General features: G+C 49.8%; 1 long non-coding RNA gene across 1 annotated transcript; it reads left to right on the top strand.

Annotated features, from left to right (window-relative positions):
* Nucleotides 1-400: 400 nt before the first annotated feature.
* Nucleotides 401-4,158, top strand: LOC135173896 (uncharacterized). The gene is made up of 2 exons (XR_010301533.1): nt 401-520; nt 3,597-4,158. It is a non-coding gene; the product is annotated as an uncharacterized LOC135173896 (long non-coding RNA).
* Nucleotides 4,159-24,527: the final 20,369 nt, after the last annotated feature.

Genomic DNA, 24,527 nt, shown 5'->3' with positions numbered 1-24,527 from the left:
TTTGACATTGTTCCTGAGCCGGCAGTTGGCAGAGGGTGGTGCTTTGCCTCAGCATTTTGCTTGCCTCCCTCTCCTTCAATCTTCTGTTCCTTACAGGAAACACCTGTCTCTTGTGTATGGAGAAGGAATGGTGTGTGTGCCATCCTGTGCTGGCTTTGCTGCCATCCCCAGCATCCTCCACTGGAAGGTCAGGAGTGCTGTGCTCTGCCCAGAGTGCAGCTTGTCTGATCTGAACAGACCAGTGATCTCCTCAGCTGTGCTCCTGAGAGGGAAGTTCTTCATTATCCACAGAGAAGTTTTCTTGTAATCATGGTTCTGCTGTTTCTTCAGGTGCCTGAATCTGTGTGCTCCCACTTGTATTTTGTTCACAGCAACCTTAACATCTTTCTTGTAGCTCTTTGGGATGTGCAGGCAGCAGTGCGTGCAGTGAGATGTGTGCAAGCTGCTGCAGCAAGACAAGACCAGCAGCAGTGCTAAGAAGGAATGCAGTGAGCAGTGCTGCCAGGCTTTTCTCTTTGAGGTAGGTACATAGAATCAGTCAGGGTTGGAAGAGACCACAAGGATCATCTAGTTCCAAGCCCCCTGCCATGCCCAGGGACACCCTACCCTACATCAGCCTGGCCTTAAACACCTCCAGCCGTGGGCCCTCAACCACCTCCCTGGGCAACCCATTCCAGCCTCTCACCACTCTAATGCTGAACAACTTCCCCTGCACATCCAGCCTGAACTTACCCATCTCCAGCTCTGCTCCATCCCCCCTAGTCCTGTCACTCCCTGACAGCCTAAAAAGTCCCTCCACAGATTTTTTGTAGGCTCCCTTCAGGTACTGGAAGGTCACAATAAGGTCACCTCATAGCCTTCTCTTCTCCAGCCTGAACAGCCCCAACTCTTTCAGTCTGTCCTTACAGCAGAGCTGCTTCAGCCCTCTGAGCATCCTCATGACTCTTCTCTGGGCGTGCTCCAGCACATCCACATCCTTCTTGTAATGAGGGCTCCAGAACTGGATGCAGTACTCCAGGTGGGGTCTCAGCAGATCAGAGCAGAGGGAGAGAATCACCTCCCTCGATCTGTAGGCCACATTGTAACAGAATGACAGGGGTTGGAAATGATCTCTGGAGATCAAGTCCAGCTCCCGTGTCAAGGCAGGTTCAGCTAGAGAAGGTCACACAGCAGGACTGTAATGTCTCCAGAGATGGAGCCTCCTCACAGCTCTGTCAGCCTTAAGTTAAAGATCATCCTGATGTTCAGAAGAGGAGCACACATATGTTCTAGTTTCTGCCTCTTGGCCCTTGTCCTGTCACTGGGCACCAGTGAAAGCAGACTGGTACCACCCTCCTGGCACCCACCCTTTAAGTGTTTATAAGCAGTTATGAAACTCCTCCCCCAGTCTGCTTTTTTCCAGACTAAAGCACCCAAATTCTCTCAGCCTACTCTCTATCAGTACCCCCAGGTCCCTTTCTGCCTGGCTGCTCTCAGCCACTCTGTCCCCAGCCTGTAGCACTGCTTGGGGTTGTTGTGGCCAAAGTGCAGAACCCTGCACTTGGCCTTGTTCAATCTCATCCCATTGGCCTCTGCCCACCCTTCCAGCCTGGCCAGGTCCCTCTGCAGGGACCTAGCTTGACACCTGCTCCTAGCTTGGTGTCATCTGCAAACTTACTGATTCTGGACTCAATCTCCTCATCCAGATCATCAATAAAGATATTGAAGAGAACTGGGCCCAGGATTGATCCTTGGGGCACACCACTGGTGACAGCTGCCAACTGGATGTGGCACTATTCACCACTGCTTTCTGAGCCCAGCCCTCCAGCCAGTTCTTGACCCATACCAGAGTGAATCTGTCCCAGCCATGAGCTGCCAGCTTTGCCAGGAGCTTGTGTGGCAGATGGTGTCAGAGGTTTTGCTGAGGTCTGGGTACATGACATGAGAACAATACCAGCTGCAGCTTACCTAGGGAGCGTGGTTGGCTTTCCATCACCCAGAGTCTTCAAGGTAGGCATTGCTTTCTCTCTAGAGAGAGTCTATGTCCAACAGCAACCTGTAGTTTGTATGCACAAGTGAGTGGTGAAATTGACTCTTTTTAGACAGGTGATGAGACTAAATGATTCCAGTGGTCTCTTCTGGAGACCATACCAAAGCCCTTTATACAAATCCAGGCTTTTTTTGGGCAGGGAGTATGTTTCTTGGCTTCTCTGACCTCTCACAGGGTTGTCTTTCTTCCAAAGGAACATCTTTAAAGAATCTATAATGAGTGTTTGCTTCTTTAGGCATAGACTTTGCCCCTACTCTACTTGGGGGTGGTTTATTTCCTCTCCTGCCCTTCTAGGTTCATTTTAATTTATTACTTCATCCTGAAGTTTCCTGTCACAAACATTTCTCTTAGCAGCTCTTGGAAGGCAGAGTTTATTATGAATGTTCTTTTCCCACCCTATGCAGCAAGATGATGTCTGTCCTAAAGCTTGGCTCTAGTCCTGAGAATTGGATTAGAATTTTTTCTTTGCCAAAGTTAGTCTAATTTTAAGGAGTTGCTCTGTTGGGCACTGTTGCCTCTCAGGATCCTGCTGTCAGCATCTGCAGCTTCAGACAAAGTGTGCTAATGGTACAGTAGCCGTAGCTGAGGTGAGTCACAGCATCACAGAATGGCTTAGATTGGAAAAGACCCTCAAGCCCATCGAGTGCAGTCCTTAGTTTCACTGGGACAAGCCCTTGACCAAACCAAATCCCTCACCACAACATCTCATCACTGTGAGTCACTGTGCTTGGAAAGGACCACCAAGATCCTGAAATGGTCACATGTTGTATCTGAAAGGGCTGAGGGGTTGCTTCTTGGCAGACAGAAATACCTTTTTGTTTCTGCTACCCTGATGCAACCCTGGTGAAAAAAATCACAGTCTGTAGTTATGGAACCTCCTAAAGGAAGAAGGGGCCTGAGGGTACTGGTGGAGAGTAGCTGAACATGAGCCAGCAGTGTGCCCAGGTGGCCAAGAGAGCCAATGGCATCCTGGCCTGCATCAGGAGCAGTGTGGCCAGCAGGACAAGGGAGGTTATTCTGTCCTGTGCTCAGCACTGCTCAGGCCACACCTTGAGTGCTGTGTCCAGTTCTGGGCTCTGCAATTCAGGAGAGATGTTGAGGTACTGGAAGGTGTCCAGAGAAGGACACAAAGCTGGTGAGGGGCCTGGAGCACAGCCCTGTGAGGAGAGGCTGAGGGAGCTGGGGGCGTTTGGCCTGGAGAAGAGGAGGCTCAGGGCTGACCTCATTGCTGTCTACAACTACCTGAAGGGAGGCTGTAGCCAGGTGGGGGTTGGGCTCTGCTGCCAGGCAAGCAGCAGCAGAAGAAGGGGACACAGTGTCAATTGTGCCAGGGCAGGTCTAGGCTGGATGCTAGGAGGAAGTTGTTGGCAGAGAGAGTGATTGGCATTGGAATGGGCTGCCCAGGGAGGTGGTGGAGGCACCGTCCCTGGAGGTGTTGAAGCAAAGCCTGGCTGAGGCACTTAGTGCCATGGTCTGGTTGCCTGGCTAGGGCTGGGTGCTAGGTTGGATTTGATGATCTCGGAGGTCTCTTCCCACCTGGTTGATTCTATGACTCTCTGACCTGCAGGAACATTTGTGTCTCCCACCTGATGCTATCATAGATTTGAAGATGTGAATGGACACTTCTGCCATCACTGCTGCACTCTGGCACTGCGATAGCTTCACATTCCCCTTTCCCACCCCAAGTTTCCTTCCATGGTCACACAACCATGCAGAGCACAATATCAGACCCAGTCATTGGGCACAGATGAAAAAGCAAGCAGCAAATTTCTTGGTGGATTGTTTCCCTTCCTGTCAGATCAACATCAACCAACTCTCTGTGTCTGTGCAGTTGATGCATCTGGAACAGAGTGGGAACACACAGCTGGGAGCTAGGCAGGAGCAGCTTTCAGCTTGGTGAAACTGAACTGACAACATTTAGCTCATGCTAACCATGATTATCAGTGTCAGCTGCTCAGCAAAGAGAGCTTGTCCAAAACATGGTCAGAGAATTTTGGTTCTCAGAATGGACTTTGCAAGGTATCAGCTCAGGCTGGCAATGGAAACAATTTCTGTTCTGTTCTATGAACACTTCCCCTTCCCTTTGCCAAGGACAGGTCTTACACTGTGTGCTAGTTTGAACCTAGCTGGGATATTTTGGTGAGAGGAATTAGATGCTAGGCTGTGAAAAGGGAGCAGTGGTGATGTCTGCTGGACTCAGGCTTGCTGAGATGGACAAAAACAAGAACACAAATGTAGATAACAGAGTTGCTTTCTGTCTCCTGGGGCTGCATGAACTTCTCTCTAACCTAACTTGCTGCCTGACTCATCCTTCTGCTTCCTAACCCCCCTGGCTGAGCCTCCAAACTCACCCTTGAACGTAAGGCAAAGTCTGAGATAAGGCAGAGGGGTGGACAGGAGAAGGAAGGGTGGTTGGGAGCCTATCCAGGGGACTCTGGTTTCTGGGAGGGCTGCTGTGTTTCTGTACTACTGGTTCATGTGTGAAGTTCAGTATCTATTGTACATACCTGCTTGTGTACTGTGCTGAGCTGTAACTATAAAGCTTCATTCCATTTCCAATGACTGAGTCTAGTCTGGGTGATTCTCTTCAGTGTGGGAGGGGAGGGAACATCCAAACCATCACACACTGAATAAATCAGTCCAAAGAGCTGACAACAGAAGGATGAGATCCATGCCTTCTGCAAAAGGATGGGAACCAGAATATCTGCTTTTTCCTGCACATGGGAGTGGCTGCTCCCAGCAAACAGAAGGAGATACACATCACAAGCCAGTGTGAGGCAAAGAAGCAGCTTGTCATTAAGCCATTGCCACTACAACATTAGGAGCCATTTTTAGACATCAAATCAGATTTTAATTTCCTGAGAAAATTCACATGGCAGGCATCACCTTGGCTGTTTTGGAAACAACACAATAAAACAGCCAAGCACTTGTACAGCAAAAGATTGTTTCATTCTTTGAATGGGCTGCCCAAGGAGGGGGTGGAGTAGCTGTCCCTGGAGGTGTTCAAGGCTGGATGGGGCACTTAGTGCCATGGTCTTGTTGACTGGATAGGGCTGGGGGATAGGTTGGACTCAATGATCTTGGAAGTCTCTTCCAACCTGGTTAATTCTATGGTTCTATTCAAACCACCACACTGACCAATTCCAATGAGACCCTGAGGAAACAAGCTCAGTTTTCAGAGGAGTTCCCAAAGCAACTGGTGTTTGGAAACAGGTCTGCACCATTCTACCACCCTGCCTCTGCAGCCAGGCTGTTGGCACTGTGTAACTGTAAGTAGGTCTTTTAGTCCCCCACCTTTTCACCTGCCTGCTTAGATGGAAGGCTCTTTGAGCAGCAGTGTGCTCCCAAACTGCTGCAAGAGCAACTGTCCCACTGTGTAAAGCCACAGGTCTCCTTAGCCCACTCTTACCCCTGGCATTGACCAGCAGCAAATACCTGAGGTGTGCACACACAGAATTACTGTTCCCTGCTGTCAGCAAGGTGTAGCTTGGGGATTTCAGAAGGTGAAGATGTAGCAAGTACAGATCACTGTGTTAAGATTCAACTGAACACACTCTACAAGCACCTTTCACCTGCACTTATCCTCCATCAGTGTGTTTGATCCCTTTTTATGCTCTCATCTTAGGCTTCCCAAATATCCCATGCCCTGAATCCCATCCTGTAGCCATGGCATGGCAAAACATGGTGCTTTTTTGTTTCTTTTAAACCATCTGTCTGAAAATGTTACCAGGTTGCCCTGACGCTTTAATTCCAAGGAACAGTGCAAAACCATCTTCTAATGACCTTCTTCCTCCCCTCCTCATCTCTATGTTCTAGACCACTGTCACCCCTCCTTTTACTTACTCTTTAGCCAGGATGGCAATCCAACCTACCAGCCTTGGCCCCAGCCCTGTGTAGAAGCTGTTTCATGTACTTGTATCTCCTCTGGACTTTTCTTACTGCTGCTCTGTTACCTGGGTGACCAAACCCTACCCAGACACCAGGGCATTGGGCAGTGATGTATGGAACATGCAACCTTGTGTTCAGGAGCCAGTGCTGCAAATTAGCATCATCGTAGAACCAGAGAATCAACCAGGTTGGAAGAGACCTCCAAGCTCAGCCAGTCCAACCTAGCACCCAGCCCTGCCCAATCAACCAGACCATGGCACTAAGTGCCTCATCCAGCCTTTGCTTCAACACCTCCAGGGAGGGTTAGGGTTAGGGTGAGGAGCAGCTGAGGGAAATGGAGTTGTGCAGCCTGGAGAAGAGAAGGCCAAGGGGCAACCTCACTGCTCTCCACAAGTCCCTGAAAGGAGACTGGAGTGAGGTGAGGGCAATCTCATCTCCCTGATATCATGTGACAGACCAAGAAGAAATGGTCTGAAATTGTGCCAGAAGAAGTTCAGGCTGGATATTAGGAACAATTTCTTTACTGAAAGGGTGTCCAAGTTTTGGAACAGGCTGCCCAGGAAGGTGCAAGAGTCACCATCTCTGGAGACACTCAAGAAACCTGTGGACATGGCACTTTGGGACATGATTTCATTGACATGGTGGTCTTAAGCTGAGGGTTTGACTTGGTGATCCTGCAGGTCTTTTCCAAAGCAAACAATTGTGTAAGTCTGTACCTACAGAAGACAGACACAAGGGAATGGCACCACCTCATTGCTTGCAGAGTCTCATGTATGGGTCTGAACTGCAGCACCACTCAAGAGAAAGGATTTCATAGTCACTCCTCTTTCATTTTGTGGTTTTCTGCACTAAAAAAGTCACCTTAAGACAGGAGATAGGTTACTTTTTGATCTGGCTTAACTAGTTCACCTATCATTTATCTTGGACTACTCATCAGCTTGTGCTTGAAACAGTTCCAGTCTGTTCCACATTAAACCAGAACCGAGGTAATGTTCATCTTGTGCTCACCTCACAAGCCTGAGTAGTTAACAGACTTATTTCATCCTTCTAGTAAGGGCTCCCTGATGTTCATTTGCTCTCTACCTGCACACATGCATTGATATCTAAGCCATACAAAGGCTGAGGTTGAAAGGAGCAGATGATAGATTCATCATAGCACATCTGAGCTGGCAACAAGTAAATGAATGTTATGGTTTAATGAGCTTGCAGTTTCATTGCAAACAAGCACAGCTGAGCTGGCTTAGCTCTTGGCTAAGAATTGCCACTTTTGGGGAGGTTTTATTACACAGGCACAGGTTTATTGAAAATGAAGTCAAAATGGAGACTTGCAAAGTTAAGAGTGATTAAGATAAGCAGTAAGTGAAAGGAAACACAGAGTCACAGAACAGCTAAGCCATGAAATAACTGCTAGAAGAAACATAATTCAGACATGATTTTAAACCAGACAGAAACTCCTGAGGCAGCAGCCAATAAATCCAAGGGGCTACAAGTTCAAAAGCCAACTCTGTCTATATGATTCAAAGACTTCATCCTGTCCAGTATCAGCAGCACACAGTATTTATGCAATCACCTGGCCAAAGGGTTAAGGCAATAAATAGTGACAAGCTTGCACAGCCAATAGAGTGAGAAATACAGCCTCAGCTTTGCCCTTCCACACGTGCCTGTGAGTCTCACCAACGGCAGGCAGGGCCAGAGGCTTGCATCTGCTGTCAAAAGCTTACCTGCAGACACTCCTTATCCAAAAGGCTTTTGAATCCTTTTCCCTCGTTGCTATGCAGGTCTCCACCTCAGCAGGCATAACTGGACACAGCCACTTCCTTAGGCAGCCCAGAGAGCTGCTGCTGGCACTTATGGGGCAGCGATATTTGGTGACAATTGGGTTTGGCATGGGAAGGAGGTTGGTACCCTGAAACACATCAGAAATGGTTCTGCACTGGACCAGCCACAGAAGGATGTTCAGCACACAGCTGAGAGTCAGGGCCTTAGATGCCCAACATCTCCTTTCTTCTCCGTGTAAGCGCTGCACAGGTGTAGAGAATCACAGAGTGACAGAACCGCTGCACTCAGCAGAGACCTGTGAGATCCAACTGCTGCCCACACCTCACAGCTGCACCACTACTGCTAAGCTCCTACCACTAGGCCATGGCACTCAGCACCACATCCATGCATCTGCTAAGTACCTCTAGGGATGGTGAACTCACCTTCTCCCTGGGCAGCCTACTCCAGTGCTAGAGAAGCCTTTCTGTGAAGAAATGTCTCCTAATGGCCACTCTGAATGTCCAATGGTAGTTTTCTCAGCACAGAGCATCCAAGAACTCATGGATGGCTGAACCACTGCAAACCTCAGCTGTGACATGATGGGCACCTATGTGGTTATGAGGGCCAAAGGGCTCATAGCCTGTGCATTAGAGCTGCCTGCAGCCTCATGGCAGTTGCATTAATTAAGGAGCATTCTGTCACCAGTGAGAACAAACCAAAAGAGGAAGCTGCTTCACTTCTAAAACCAGATAAGGAGAACTATTTCTTTGTCCCAGTTGTTTGTGGATGATGTCAGTGAAATACAACTGCTGAAAGATTTTATCTTCTCCATAGTTCCCAAGTTGATACTTTCATAGAATCAACCAGGTTGGAAGAGACCTCCAACCTCATCCAATCCAACCCAGCACCCAGCCCTAGCCAGGCAACCAGACCATGGCACTGAGTGTCTCATCCAAGCTTTTCTTCAACACCTCCAGGCACAGCAACTCCACCACCTCCCTGGGCAGCCCATGCCAATGCCAATCACTCTCTCTGCCAACAACTTCCTCCTAGCATCCAGCCTAGACCTCCCCTGGCACAATTGACACTGTGTCCCCTTCTTCTGCTGCTGCTTGCCTGGCAGCAGAGCCCAAACCCACCTGGCTACAGCCTCCCTTCAGGTAGTTGTAGACAGCAATGAGGTCAGCCCTGAGCCTCCTCTTCTCCAGGCCAAACACCACCAGCTCCCTCAGCCTCTCCTCACAGGGCTGTGCTCCAAGCCCCTCACCAGCTTTGTGTCCTTCTCTGGACACCTTCCAGTACCTCAACATCTCTCCTGAATTGCAGAGCTCAGAAACTGGACACAGCACTCAAGGTGTGGCCTGAGCAGTGCTGAGCACAGGACAGAATAACCTCCCTTGTCCTGCTGGCCACACTGCTCCTGATGCAGGCCAGGATGCCATTGGCTCTCTTGGCCACCTGGGCACACTGCTGGCTCATGTTCAGCTACTCTCCACCAGTACCCTCAGGCCCCTTCTTCCTTTAGGAGGTTCCATAACTACAGACTGTGATTTTTTTCACCAGGGTTGCATCAGGGTAGCAGAAACAAAATGGTATTTCTGTCTGCCAAGAAGCAACCCCTCAGCCCTTTCAGATACAACATGTGACCATTTCAGGATCTTGGTGGTCCTTTCCAAGCACAGTGACTCACAGTGATGAGATGTTGTGGTGAGGGATTTGGTTTGGTCAAGGGCTTGTCCCAGTGAAACTAAGGACTGCACTCGATGGGCTTGAGGGTCTTTTCCAATCTAAGCCATTCTGTGATGCTGTGACTCACCTCAGCTACGGCTACTGTACCATTAGCACACTTTGTCTGAAGCTGCAGATGCTGACAGCAGGATCCTGAGAGGCAACAGTGCCCAACAGAGCAACTCCTTAAAATTAGACTAACTTTGGCAAAGAAAAAATTCTAATCCAATTCTCAGGACTAGAGCCAAGCTTTAGGACAGACATCATCTTGCTGCATAGGGTGGGAAAAGAACATTCATAATAAACTCTGCCTTCCAAGAGCTGCTAAGAGAAATGTTTGTGACAGGAAACTTCAGGATGAAGTAATAAATTAAAATGAACCTAGAAGGGCAGGAGAGGAAATAAACCACCCCCAAGTAGAGTAGGGGCAAAGTCTATGCCTAAAGAAGCAAACACTCATTATAGATTCTTTAAAGATGTTCCTTTGGAAGAAAGACAACCCTGTGAGAGGTCAGAGAAGCCAAGAAACATACTCCCTGCCCAAAAAAAGCCTGGATTTGTATAAAGGGCTTTGGTATGGTCTCCAGAAGAGACTACTGGAATCATTTAGTCTCATCACCTGGCTAAAAAGAGTCAATTTCACCACTCACTTGTGCATACAAACTACAGGTTGCTGTTGGACATAGACTCTCTCTAGAGAGAAAGCAATGCCTACCTTGAAGACTCTGGGTGATGGAAAGCCAACCACGCTCCCTAGGTAAGCTGCAGCTGGTATTGTTCTCATGTCATGTACCCAGACCTCAGCAAAACCTCTGACACCATCTGCCACACAAGCTCCTGGCAAAGCTGGCAGCTCATGGCTGGGACAGATTCACTCTGGTATGGGTCAAGAACTGGCTGGAGGGCTGGGCTCAGAAAGCAGTGGTGAATAGTGCCACATCCAGTTGGCAGCTGTCACCAGTGGTGTGCCCCAAGGATCAATCCTGGGCCCAGTTCTCTTCAATATCTTTATTGATGATCTGGATGAGGAGATTGAGTCCAGAATCAGTAAGTTTGCAGATGACACCAAGCTAGGAGCAGGTGTCAAGCTAGGTCCCTGCAGAGGGACCACACAGGCTGGATGGGTGGGCAGAGGCCAATGGGATGAGATTGAACAAGGCCAAGTGCAGGACTCTGCACTTTGGCCACAACAACCCCAAGCAGTGCTACAGGCTGGGGACAGAGTGGCTGAGAGCAGCCAGGCAGAAATGGACCTGGGGGTACTGATAGAGAGTAGCTGAAGATGAGGCAGCAGTGTGCCCAGGTGGCCAAGAGAGCCAATGGCATCCTGGCCTGCATCAGGAGCAGTGTGGCCAGTGGGACAAGGGAGGTTATTCTGCCCCTGTACTCAGCACTGGTCAGGCCACACCTTGAGTGCTTTATCTAGTTCTGGGCTCCTCAATCCAAGAGAGATGTTGAGGTACTGGAATGTGTGCCAAAGAAGGGCACAAAGCTGGTGAGGGGCCTGGAGCACAGCCCTGTGAGGAGAGGCTGAGGGAGCTGGGGGTGTTTGGCCTGGAGAAGAGGAGGCTCAGGGCTGACCTCATTGCTGTCTGCAGCTACCTGAAGGGAGGCTGTAGCCAGGTGGGGTCGGTCTCTTCTGCCAGGCAAGCAGCAACAGAACAAGGGGACACAGTCTCAAGTTGTGGTAGGGGAGATCTAGGCTGGATGTGAGGAGGAAGTTGTGGGCAGAGAGAGTGATTGGCACTGGCATGGGCTGCCCAGGGAGGTGGTGGAGTCACTGTGCCTGGAGGTGTTGAAGCAAAGCCTGCATGAGGCACTTAGTGCCATGGTTTGGTTGATTGGACAGGGCTGGGTGCTAGGTTGGACTGAACGATCTGAGGTCTCTGCCAACCTTGGTGATGCTACAATTCTCTGATTCACTGATACAAAGCTCTGTCTTCTGCTAGCCCATTTGTCTGGTTTTGCCTTTCAGCATCCCAGGTCACCATGCAGCACCAGCTAACCACCCTCTGTTGTCAGAACTCATACCCCATGCCTAGGGAGGTTACATGTAGTCTGAGACTTAATTATTTTCACTATTCACTTCAGCTGACCTTTATAGTTTGAGCTTGCCAAATGTCTGCTCAATCTGGCAGGTCTTTTCAGAGTGTGCATTTTAAAACAGAACAACATGTTCCACCCACAGCACCATAAACACTTGCACAAAGACAATACCACCTTGCTGCTTCTAAATGCCATGTCTTGTGTGCAAGGAACTCACCTGCTCAGTTCTGCTTTTTGTGTTCAGCTAAGACCCTGTGACCTCTTTCATTGTGTTCCAAACAGTTCCCCAGTATGACAAAATAAATTACTCTTTCTTGTAGATGTATGGCTGAAGATAGCATCTTAGGCTTCACACAGCATTCACACATGCACAGTGGTTTAGAGCATACAGGATCAAAGGAGTAAAACCCAAAGGAAGAGGGATTGCCATGGGAATAAGCTGTCCAGGAAGGTGGTGGAGTTGCTGTCCCTGGAGGTTCCCAAAAAGAGTGGATGAGACACTTAGTGCCAGGGTCTGGTTGATTGGACAGGGCTGGGTGCTAGGTTGGACTGGATGAGCTTGGAGGTCTCTTCCAACCTGGTTGATTCTGTGGTTCATGATTCAAAGAAATGTAGGCTCTCCATTTTCAGACTGCAAAAAAAAGAACTTGAAATCTCAAAAGGAACACCTGAGATCCTTGACCACTGGACAGACACAAATGACCCCATGCTAGTGCCTGCCCTGTGGCAGCACCCAAGAGTGTGGCTTCTGCAGATCCCAGAGTTTTGATCCAGAGCCCAGAAGCATTTCCCAAAAGGTTCAGTTATTCCAAAACACTACACAATGATCAAAGTTGTGAATCTAAGCTCCAGCAATTGGAGAAGTCAGCAGAAAGGTGCTAGGTGAGAGCACTGCACTCCAGTGACTGCTTACAGGCTGACATCTGTTTGCTAGGTAGATGTACCAGAAGGTAGGTTGAATGCTAAGGCTGCTTGCTCTGCTCTGTCATCCACACGTTCCAGATGGATGTCCTGCACAGATCTCCTCCTCTTTCACCAGCCCTGTGCTGTCTGGACATGATCTCTACGCTGATGCACCACTCTACAAGTGCTGTGTTGAGTGCCCTTTCCCCACAAGCAGCTGGTGTCACCTGTAACCATGCAACCAGAACACAGAATCATTGAATCAACCAGGCTGAAAGAGATCTGCTTGGGGTTGTTGTGGCCAAAGTGTAGAACTCTGCACTTGGCCTTGTTCAGTCTCATCCCACTGGCCTCTGCCCACCCATGCAGCCTGGCCAGGTCCCTCTGCAGGGCTCTCCTACCCTCCAACAGCTCCACACCTGCTCCTAGCTCTGTGTCACCTGCAAACTCACTGCTGCTGGACTCAATCCCCTCACCCAGATCATCACTAAAGATATTGAACAGGACTGGGCCCAGCAGCAATACTTGGGGCACACCACCAGTGACAGCTGCCAACTGGGTGTGCCACCATCTGCCATCACTCTCTGAGCCCAGCCCTCCAGCAAGTTTTTGACCCATTCCAGAGTGAATCTGTGCAAGCCACGAGCTGCCAACTTTGTCAGGAGCTTGCCATGGCAGAGGGTGTCAAAGGCTGTGCTGAAGTATAGGTCGACTACATCCACAGCCTGCCCCACATTCACCACATGACTTCCACTTCCCTTGGCCCAATTGCATTTTCCTGCTTCCTCTTTCCTGAAGTCAGCAGTTAACATTGCATGTTCCCAACCATCCAGGTGAGAGGTGGTTTTGCACACTCCCCACACTCACTGCTGCAGCACTTCCAGCCGACTCCCTCAGTCTGTGTTTCTATAACCACAACAGGGTAAGGCAGGAATGGCCACCAGAGAAAGGACAATTTCAGCTGCCCAGGAGTAACTCAGGAAAGGACCCTCTGTGTGCTGAGCCCAGGGGTCAGACTGCTGCACATCAGCCTTAAACCACACCCAAATCTTGTATTGCACTGCCTGAAATCTATGATAGGAATCATAGAATCAGCCAAGCTGGAAGAGAGCTCCAAGCTCAGCCAGTCCAACCTAGCACCCAGGCCTGGCCACTCAACTCGACCACGGCACTGAGTGCCTCAGCCAGGCTTGAACACCTCCAGGCACAGCGACTCCATCACCTCCCTGGGCAGCCCATTCCAGTGCCAATCACTCTCTCTGAGAAGAATTTCCTCCTAACATCCAGCCTAGACTTCCCCCAGCACAACTTGAGACTGTGTCCTCTTGTTCTGTTGTTGGGATTTCCTCTCTTTAATTTGCTTAATTAAATGTTAATAACCTTTCTGAACTTGATTCCCTTTTGCTCATGACCTAGATGTGAATGGAAACTGGAAACATATTTGTTTTAAATCACATTCCAATGTCTCATGCACAATGCCAGCATTAACACTAAATCCAGAGTCATTAGGGCTAAGATCACACAGGATAAATATAACTCTGGGTTACATGGATAAGATTTGGCACAGGCATTTGGTAACTCTGTTTTAGGCAAAATTACTCACATCAAAGCTGTTGAATAAATTCCAGCAGTTGTATTATTTCCTGACTGACTAAAAACAGATTTGGTAACAGCATCATAGAATCAACCAGGTTGGAAGAGACCTCCAAGATCATCCAGTCCAACCTAGCACCCAGCCCTGTCCAACCAACCAGACCATGGCACTGGGTGCCTCATCAAGTCCCCTCTGGAACACCTCTAGGGATGGTGACTCCATCTGCTAGTTTGAAGCAGGCTGGGATGTTTTGGTAAGAAAAAGTAGATAATTGGCTGTGAAAGGAGAACATTGGTGATGTCTGCTGCCCTCAGAGTCTGGCTGCAGAAGAATGCAAACATTAGATAACTCTCTTGCCATTCTGCCTTCCCTTTCTGGCTGGCTCCGGACTCAGCTGCAGCTCCCTAACCTCACTGCCACTGACCTTGCTCCTTAACCTCTTGGCTGAACCTCTTTTCTTCCTTAAGGCTGGGGTAAGGTTGAGAGGGGCAGGGGGAAGGTGCAGGGGTGGCTGAGAGCCCCTCCTGGGGACTCAGGTTTCTGGGAGGGAGTTGTGTTTCTGTATCACATTTCCCTTGTCTGTTTCTGTCTAGAACTGTATCTGCTGTAAATAGCTGCTTGTGCATTGTGCTGCTGGAAATAAAAGCTTCATTCATGTTCCCAGAGCACGACTGAGTCAGCTGGGGAGTTCATAAAGTGTGGGGGGGCAGAGAACAGCCAAACCACCACACTCCACCACCTCCCTGGGCAGCCCATGCCAATGCCAATCACTCTCTGGCAACAACTTCCTCCTAACATCCAGCCTAGACCTCCCCTGGCACAGCTTGAGACTGTGTCCCCTTGTTCTGTTGGTGGTTGCCTGAGAGAAGAGACCAACCCCACCTGGCTGCAACCTCCCTTCAGGTAGTTGTAGACAGCAATGAGCTCTGCCCTGAGCCTCCTCTCCTCCAGGCTGCACACCCCCAGCTCCCTCAGCCTCTCCTCATAGGCTTTGTGTTCCAGGCCCCTCACCAGCCTTGGTGCCCTTCTCTGGACACCTTCCAGCACCTCAACATCTCTCTTGGATTGAGGGGCCCAGAACTGGACACAGCACTCAAGGTGTGGCCTGAGCAGTGCTGAGCACAGGGGCAGAATAACCTCCCTTGTCCTGCTGCCCACACTGCTCCTGAGCCAGGCCAGGATGCCATTGGCTCTCTTGGCCACCTGGGCACACTGCTGGCTCAGCTTCAGCTACTCTCTATCAGTACCCCCAGGTCCATTTCTGCCTGGCTGCTCTCAGCCACTCTGTCCCCAGCCTGTGGTGCTGCTTGGGGTTGTTGTGGCCAAGGTGCAGAACCCTGCACTTGGCCTTGTTCAGTCTCATCCCATTGGCCTCTGCCCACCCATCCAGCCTGGCCAGGTCCCTCTGCAGGGCTCTGCTACCCTCCAACAGCTCCACAGCTGCTCCTAGCTTGGTGTCATCTGCAAACTGACTGATGCTGGACTCAATCCCCTCATCCAGGTCATCAATAAAGATACTGAACAGGACTGGGCCCAGCACTGAGCCTTGGGGCACACCACCAGTGCCAGCTGCCAACTGCATGTGGCACCATTCACCACCACTCTCTGGGCTCTGCCATCCAGCCAGCTCTTGACCCAGCACAGAGTGAATCTGTCCATGCCATGAGCTGCCAGCTTGGCCAGGAGCCTGTGGTGGCAGACAGTGTCAAAGGCTTTGCTGAAGTCCAGGCAGACTCCATCCACAGCCTGCCCCACATGCACCAGGCAGGAACCTGATCACAAAAGGAGATCAGTAATATTGAAACCGACTCAGCCCAGAATATACTCTCCACAAACCAAAGCACATTCCTCTAATCTTCCTCCAAGCTAGAGCAAACAAAAGGGCACCAATTTTGGCTATCAGCCAACAGTAAAAGGTAATAATTAGCTGCACAAGAGCCCACAGTCAGCAAAATAGCTTCACTCTAACTCCCAGAGCTAATTACCCAATCAATCAAATTCAATTTGCCCCACCATGAAGCACCATAGAAGTGTCTGGGTTGGCAAAGCCTCTAAAATCATCAAGTTCAACCATTAACCTAAGACCAGCATGGCCACTAAACCATGTCCCAAGTGTTTAGATTGCCTTGGGTTTACTCAGTACAAGTTTCCTATGTCACAGATGTGATGAACTTCCCTCACCTCATGGAATTCTAAGGCTCCTTCCTCCAGCCCTTGCTGCTAAGATTGGGATATGACAACAGGACCTGCACTTCACTGACCTTAGCTGGAAGCAAAGAATGAACACTCTGAGCCCCCTGGCATGCTGGCATGCTGTCTAGCAGCACATGCAAAAAAAGGGTAATGAAATCACTGAGCTGTTTCTGAAGAATTAGAAGCTAAATATTGTTTGCAGAAACCACATGGGAAACAGTTCTATTGGGATGGGATAATGTCAATCCAATGGAAACTTTCTGAGCTAGAGATAGCTGACAAAACAGGTCACAGAAATTACTGGCCAAGGGACTGCTTACCAGTTGGAATCACCACCAGCAGGGAAGGAGGCAGCAAGGACAGCAGTTGCTGCTCCTGAGATCAAGCACAGACAGCTTGGAATGCTTTAGCTAAGAGCTGGCATCTATTAGGAGTGTGTGAGACTCTAAAACAGAAAGGAAAAAGCTGAGTTGTTAATCCCCATTGCCACAAACATTTACATGCTCCACCCTAATAAAAGGACCTAATTAGATTGCTCTGATAAATGCAGATCTCTTTCAAACCATCTGTAAGCAAATCCATGGCAAGATGGTTTTCCAAGGAGACTTGGCAAGTGGGAAGCAGGGTGGCAACCTGCTAAGGCTTCCTCTCTTTCTCCTGTAAGGCAGGCACTGTGACAGCTCAGAGAGTTTTGTGTTTCAGGTTTGGTAACCTCAGAGAAGATTTCCTAACTGCAATCAGTTGACCAAAGCTTTCACAGAGTATGAATCAGTACCTGGCAAGCTACAAGGGACACTACAGATTTGGTTTAAACAGTTGTGGGTTTTTAATGGAAGGTTCTGTCAGGTAACTGAAAGACATTTAGCTCTGTGGGGAAAATGCCATGGAAAATAGAGCTGCCTGGCGACTCTTCTCGAGGCTGCCATGGAAGCTGCTTCTGCCCTTCCAAAAGGGCATACCTAGTAAAACATATGCACATAGAGTTCATAGAATCAGATAGGCTGGAAAGACCTCCAAGCTCATCCAGTCCAATCTAGCACCCAGCCCTATCCAATCAACCAGACCATGGGCACTAAGTCCTCATCCAGCTTTGCTTCAACACCTCCAGGCACAGCAACTGCCAGCACCTCCCTGGGCAGCCCTCCCAGTGCCAATCACTCCTCTGTCCTTGGATGTTTGTTTCTTACTTCCAGATTGCTCTGCTGTAGCATAGGCTTATTCACAACAGCTGCTCCTTGCTGTATTTATGGTGAATGCAAAGAATGAACTGAGTGCTGTGTCCAGGTCTGGGCTCCTCAATCCAAGAAGAGATGTTGAGGGCACTGGATCATGTCCAGAGAAGGCAAACGAAGCTGTGAGAGCCTGAAACACAGCCCTGGTGAGGAGAGGCTGAGGGAGCTGGGGGTGTGCAGCCTGCAGCAGAGGAGGCTCAGGGCTGACCTCATTGCTGTCTACAACTACCTGGAGGGAGGCTGTAGCCAGGTGGGGGTTGGACTCTCCTCCCGGGCAACGACCAATGGAACAAGGGGACACAGTCTCAAGTTGTGCCAGGGCAGGTCTAGGCTGGATGCCAGGAGGAAGTTCTTCCCAGAGAGAGTGATTGGCATTGGCATGGGCTGCCCAGGGAGGTGGTGGAGTCACCATCCCTGGGGGTGTTCAAGCAAAGCCTGGCTGGGGCACTCAGTGCCATGGTCTGGTTCATTGGCCAGGGCTGGTGCTGGGTTGCTCCCAGGCTGTGCAGGAGCAGGACAGACAGGAGCTCACACCAGTGTGACACACAGAAGGTCAATCCCTTTAGTGAAGCTGGGAGTGATGCTTACAGTGTGGATTTGGTACAGGGGGCCTCTACTTTTGATAGCTCCAGCATCAGCTATTCCCAGGCCTGACCTGCCTGCCCTCCTTCCAAGGGCCCCTCACACAGCTCAGCTTACAGATAGGATGCCACTTCCCTCAGCTTCTACCCAAGGCCACTTCCCTGCAGCTGTGCCTCTTATCAGAGTGACCTAACACTACCCTGCCTACTCTCCTCATTTTCAGACTGCAGTTCTGCTCAACACCCCAACAGGCTGGGGATAGGTTGGACTGGGATGAACCTGGAGGTCTCTGCCAACCTGGCTGATTCTATGAGTGCATTAATTTGGCTTTCATAATGAAACACTTCACAAGCATGTTTTCCTTTGGCTGAGTGAGGAAGCAGCCAAGTGTCTGCTAAAATGCCAGTTTGAGTGTTAAAGGTAGGCACAGACCCACAGTCTGTGGAGAAACAAAACACAAAGCAAAAGCAAATTGATGAGGAACAAGACACAGAATCATGGATGGGTTAGGTTGGAAGGGACCTCCAAAGGCTGCCCAGTCCAATCTCTCTGCAGTCAGCAGGGACATCCTCCACTAGGATCAGGCTGCTCACAGCCTTGTTGAGCCTGACCTTGAATAACTCCAGGGACAGGACTCCAACTACCTCCCTGGGTAACCTGCTCAAGTGTTCCAGAACCCTCATGGGTAAAGAAGCTGTTTCTAACACCCCAATCTAAGCCTACTCTAACCCCAAACCATTGCCCCTCACCCTGTCACTGCAGGCCTTTGTACACAGTCCCTGTGAAGCCATCCTATCACCCCACTTCAGGTCCTGGGAAGCCAATATCAGGTCTCCACAGCTACTTCTCTTCTCTAGGCTGACCACCACAACTCCCTCAACCTGTTGCCCACAGAGGAGGTGCTCCAGCCCTTTGATCATCCTCATGGGCCTCCTTTGGACTTGCTCAGTAGTTCTATGTCCTTGAGGGGCTCCAGAGCTGGACACAGTGCTCCAAGTGAAGGCTTACTAGAGAAGAAATGCCCATAAAATATGGAAACAAGAAGCTTTTGCATAGCTTAGGCTGAATGAGCATTTCCCTTGCCTGGAAATGACAGCTAAGATGCCATTTCATTCACCTTCCATCTTTAACAAACCATCCAGGAAAAGAAAGCTGCAGCCACTGTGAACCATCAGAGCACCTCTGGAATGCCTCAACTCATCTAGGGTGCTGTGAGATGGACTTCAGCTGGAGCTTGCTTAGGAAGCCTAATTAAGAGTCACAGTCTGTCTAACCAACCCAGAGCACAGATGACAAGAGCTAGAAGCTAATTAGTCAGAGGTTTAAGCCTGAGTGCTGCTGTCAATGCACTCGAGGGCCAGCACCAGGAGCAGATGGCTCCATTTAGCAATCCACACCCTCCACACCCCTACACCACCCCTAGCTGCAGCGTTGAGTTTTTGAAGTGGGACTGGGGAAAGCATCCGAGGATTCCAATCCCAGAGCTCACTTTGGGTTCCAGACCCATGGCAGCTCTGAAAAGACTTGATTTTTGGCCAAGGCGTGTTACCCATGCTGCCATTCCTGTACTTACACCTCAGAGGAAAAACCATCTCCCCAAGGGCCCCAAGAGCACACTCTGCTTGCCTCCATCTCCACAGAGCTGGAGCCACAGCAGGATGTTTTTCTCTCTCACTGGGGCAAAAGCTAAAGGAAGAACAAAGGAAGGACTGAGACATTCCCACTGCTTCGCTGCAAGGAGTTCACAGCAACACTCTCATTGTCAAAACAGCTTCAAAAGCCAAAGCCTGTGTTTGCATCACACATTTTGCCTTGAGAACCCAGCTCTGCTGAGAGAAGCAGAGCTTGCTCCTGCCGTTGTCAGCTCCTGCAGCTCTTCTCTCATGGCTAGCAAATGTGCCCCCTTAGTGCAGAGAGAGACCTGCATCCCTGTGATCCTCCTGCAGCTCTTTTGTTAACCCTGCAGAGGGGACCTTTGGCAGGCTGGGAGGAGTGGGCCAGGGGCAATGGGGATGAGATTGAACAAGGCCAAGTGCAGGGCTCTACACTTTGCCACAACAGGCCCCAAGCAGCAGTGCTACAGGATGGGGATAGGAGTGGCTGAGAGCAGCCAGGAAGAAAGGGACCTGGGGTGCTGGTAGAGAGTAGCTGAAGCTGAGCCATCAGTGTGCCCAGGTGGCCAAGAGAGCCAATGGCATCCTGGCCTGGGATCAGAAAGACTGTGGCCAGCAGGACAAGGGAGGTTATTCTGCCCCGTGTACTCAGCACTGCGCAGGGCCACACTTGAGTCCTGTGTCCAGTTCTGGGCTCCTCAATTCAAGAGAGATGTTGAGGTACTGGAAGGTGGTCCAGAGAAGGGCAACGAAGCTGGTGAAGGGCTGCCCAGGGAGGTGGTGGAGTTGCTGTCCCTGGAGGTGCTCCCAAAAAGAGTGGATGAGGCACTTAGTGCCATGCTCTAGTTGATAGACAGGGCTGGGTGCTAGGTTGGACTGGATGATCTCGGAGGTCTCTTCCAACCTGGTTGATTCTGTGATTCTATGATTATAGGGTGGATGAAGAACAAAGGGAAAATCACCACAGCAGCCTAAAAAGGTGACTGTTTCAGAAGATCAGTTGTATTTAAATGGCTCCAGAACAATGCACTCATGAAAGAACTAAACTGTGACAGCAGCAGCCTGGTGACCTGACTTTGTGTGTGCCACTGCAATTAAGCTGTGTGATACCAGCCCTGAAGTACTCAACACTTCAAAGTGGTTCTGAGGAAAGCCTACAGCATCCCTAAGTGAACAATGATGCTTGTTACAATCAAAGGTAACTGTGAAGGTGATATGGTGTCATCCTGATTCAACAACTGGTTTTCAGACTATCAGCAAGTTTCATTAAGAGAGAGTTTTATCTTCTCAAAATGAAAAGAGCACTACAGGGAATTATCACTGCTCTTACCGAGGGCTTCTATCAGTGTTGGGATGGTTTACAGCGTAAGCCCTCATCTAAAACAATGACAATCTTGTAGGGCTGAATCTGCTTTCAGCCAAAAGTGAAGCAGCTAAAAACACCCCCAGTAAATACTAACTAATCTCTGGGGTTGGCAGCAAACATACAGAAGTTTCTCTTGTGAGTCAGCAGCTGACAGACAATTTAAATACAGATTTCTAAGCACCATGCCCTGCTGACAGCATACACAGAGGTAGCTGAAGGCATCTCAAAGGGAATTTCATAGAACCATAGAATCAGTCAGGGGTTGGAAGAGACCACAAGGATCATCTAGTTCCAATCCCCTGCCATGGCCAGGGGCACCCTACCTTCATCAGGCTGCACACAGCCTCAGCCCAGCCTGGGCCTTAAAACACCTCCAGCCATGGGGCCTCAACCACTCCTGGGCTACCCATTGCAGCCTCTCACCCACTCTCATGATGAACAACTTCCTCTTCACATCCAGTCTGAACCTACCACCTCCAGCTTTGCTCCATTCCCCTTAGTCCCCTGTCACTACATGATAGCCTCAAAAGTCCCTCTCAGCTTTTTTTGTAGGCCCCCCTTCAGATACTGAAAGGCCACAGTAAGGTCACCTCAGACTCTCCTCTTCTGCAGACTGAAGGGCCCCAACTCCTTCAGTCCTGTCCTCATAGGAGAGGTGCTCCAGCCCCCTGAGCATCCTCGCCTAGCACATTCCCCCTAGTGCACAGCAGCATAACCAGCCAGACTTTCTGAATGCATTGCAAGTCCTACAACAGACTTGATTTCAGTTCCTACTGCAAAGAAGTACAGATGGTGGCAGCTCTTTAGGAAAGGTCATGGCATTTGCCACACAGTACAGCTGTGGTGGTTGCCCACAATCAGCACTGAAACCACTGCTGAAGAGCACCAACATCACTCTCCAGCCTGGGTAAACTCTACTGCAATACAGGTCACAGCAGTGCACTCAGAAGATGAGCTCTGGTCAAGAAGTGATGTCAGCAAGAGAACAAAAGTAGAAGGTGACACAGTCTCAGGTTGTGCCAGGGGAGGTGATTGGCACTGGAATGGGCTGCCCAGGAAGGGTGGTGGAGGCACCGTCCCTGGCGTGGCCAAGAAAAGCCTGGATGAGGCACTTGGTGCCATGGTCTGGTTGACTGGACAGAGCTGGGGGATAGGTTGGACTGGGAGAGCTCTTCCAACCTGGTTGATTCTATGATGATTCTAATTCTGCCTTTCAATTGAGATGTAAACTTTTTCTTCCTCCATCCTTCCTAGTGGTAGGACTAGGGGCAATGGTTTGAAACCAGAGCAGAAGAGACTTAGGTGGGACATGAGGAAGAAGTTCTTCACAATCAGAATGGTGAAACAGTGAAATAGGCTGCCCAGGGAAGTGGTTCAGGCCCCATCCCTGGAGACATTCAAGATCAGATTTGATGTGGTTCTGGGGAGCCTAATCCAGTTTAGGGTGGTCCTGCTCACTACAAGGGGGCTGGACAAGATGATCTCTGAGGGTCCCTTCCAAGCCAATGTAACCTGTGAATGTGACCAGAGGAGGAAGTGTTCCTGCTTGCTAGCAGACACATCAGGTAGAATTACACTGAGCAAGTGAAAAGGGCAACAAAACAAAATATGGGTTTGGTCATTGCCAACTGAAAAGTCATTCAGCCCAAACAGTGACTAACTGCAGCTGAGAAGGAGCAAATAACCAAAGCTAGAGCCAAAAAACAGCAGGTTTGCCTCAGCTTTGTCTTTTGTCCCTTACACTTTCTGGCATGGACCTCAGGACACAGATGCTGCAAAGAGCTCAAGAACAGAGTTGGCATTGCACACTGTGGAACCAGTGCAAACAGCTGAGGAGCCACCCTGAACTGGGTGGAAGGGGCAAAACCCCACAAGACAGTGAGAGCTGGTTCCTGTGATCCAAGCCAACACCAAGTATTACAGGTAACACACACAGCAGTTCCCAGCTTCTGATGTGTTCCTACCAGTGCACTTCACCTCTGGCAGAGGTGAATTAACATCCAGCACCTGCCTTTAGAAAGCTGCCAACCTCAGCACAGGTAACTTTCCTTCAGGCTTCTCTGTTTAGCAGGTGAACTGACACAGGAGCTGGCTGCCCAGCCAGCAAGTGAGCTGCATGTAAATGCCCCAACTGGAGGAAAGGTCCTGCAGGGTTTGATTTACCCTTTACATTTACACTCCAGTCTAAAAGTGGCTGTGAAACAACTCCTAAAGGATGCAATTGAGAGAGAACCAAGACAAAACCACACTGTGCAACAGGACACACTCTCAGCACAGAAGAAAGGCCTTTAAAAATGTCACTGTGATGTTAGCTGGCAGGTGAGCACAAGAACCTTCTGACCAATCAATGAGAAGGTTTGTGACAAAATAAATCCTGCAGTGCACAAGGTTGTGTTCATTTCTCAGGGATGAATTTATGCTGTGCAAAAGTGGCACACAAACAAAACTCTCTTCTTGCAGAACAGTCTTAGGGTTTTAGTTTCTTTTGTACCTATGCTACAAAATTCATTGAGACATCATCACTGGCTCCAAGGAAAAGGATGCAGAGTAAGGACAACTGCAGAACTCTGCAGAACCAATCTTCTCACAGGGATGTGTTGCATTGGTTTTTTCACCTTGCTTGGACTGTGTTCAGTGGTAAGGCAAATCAGATTTGGGTTTGCAAGCTCAAGAATGACAGGGACTGGCTGGAGAGGGGACAGAAAAGGGCTACAGAACCAGTGAGGGGAATGGAACATCTGCCCTCATGAGAAAGGCTGAGAGAAATTTGGGTGCTTTAGTCTGGAAAAAAGCAGACTGGGGGAGGAGTTTCATAACTGCTTATAAACACTTAAAGGGTGGGTGCCAGGAGGATGGTACCAGTCTGCTTTCACTGGTGCCCAGTGACAGGACAAGGGCCAAGAGGCAGAAACAGAACATATGTGTGCTCCTCTTCTGAACATCAGGATGATCTTTAACTTAAGGCTGACAGAGCTGTGGAGGAGGCTCCATCTCTGGAGACATTACAGTCCCTGCTGTGTGACCTTCTCTAGCTGAACCTGCCTTGACACGGGAGCCTGGACTTGATCTCCAGAGATCATTTCCAACCCCTGTCATTCTGTTACAATGTGGCCTCAGATCGAGGGAGGTGATTCTCTCCCTCTGCTCTGATCTGCTGAGTCCCCACCTGGAGTACAGCATCCAATTCTGGAGCCCTCATTACAAGAAGGATGTGGATGTGCTGGAGCACGCCCAGAGAGAGTCATGAGGATGCTCAGAGGGCTGAAGCAGCTCTGCTGTAAGGACAGACTGAAAGAGTTGGGGCTGTTCAGCTGGAGAAGAGAAGGCTAGAGGTGACTTATTGTGACCTTCCAGGATCTGAAGGGGCCTACAAAAAGTCTGTGGAGGGACTTTTTAGGCTGTCAGGGAGTGACAGGACTAGGGGGAATGGAGCAGAGCTGGAGATGGGTAAGTTCAGACTGGATGTGCAGGGGAAGTTGTTCAGCATGAGAGTGGTGAGAGGCTGGAATGGGTTGCCCAGGGAGGTGGTTGAGGGCCCACGGCTGGAGGTGGTTAAGGCCAGGCTGATGTAGGGTAGGGTGTCCCTGGGCATGGC

This window comes from Pogoniulus pusillus, unplaced genomic scaffold (genome assembly GCF_015220805.1).
Source record: "Pogoniulus pusillus isolate bPogPus1 unplaced genomic scaffold, bPogPus1.pri scaffold_125_arrow_ctg1, whole genome shotgun sequence".
Lineage (NCBI taxonomy): Eukaryota > Metazoa > Chordata > Aves > Piciformes > Lybiidae > Pogoniulus > Pogoniulus pusillus.
The sequence above is the reverse complement of the archived record's forward strand: the minus strand, read 5'-3'. Positions and strand labels throughout refer to the sequence as shown.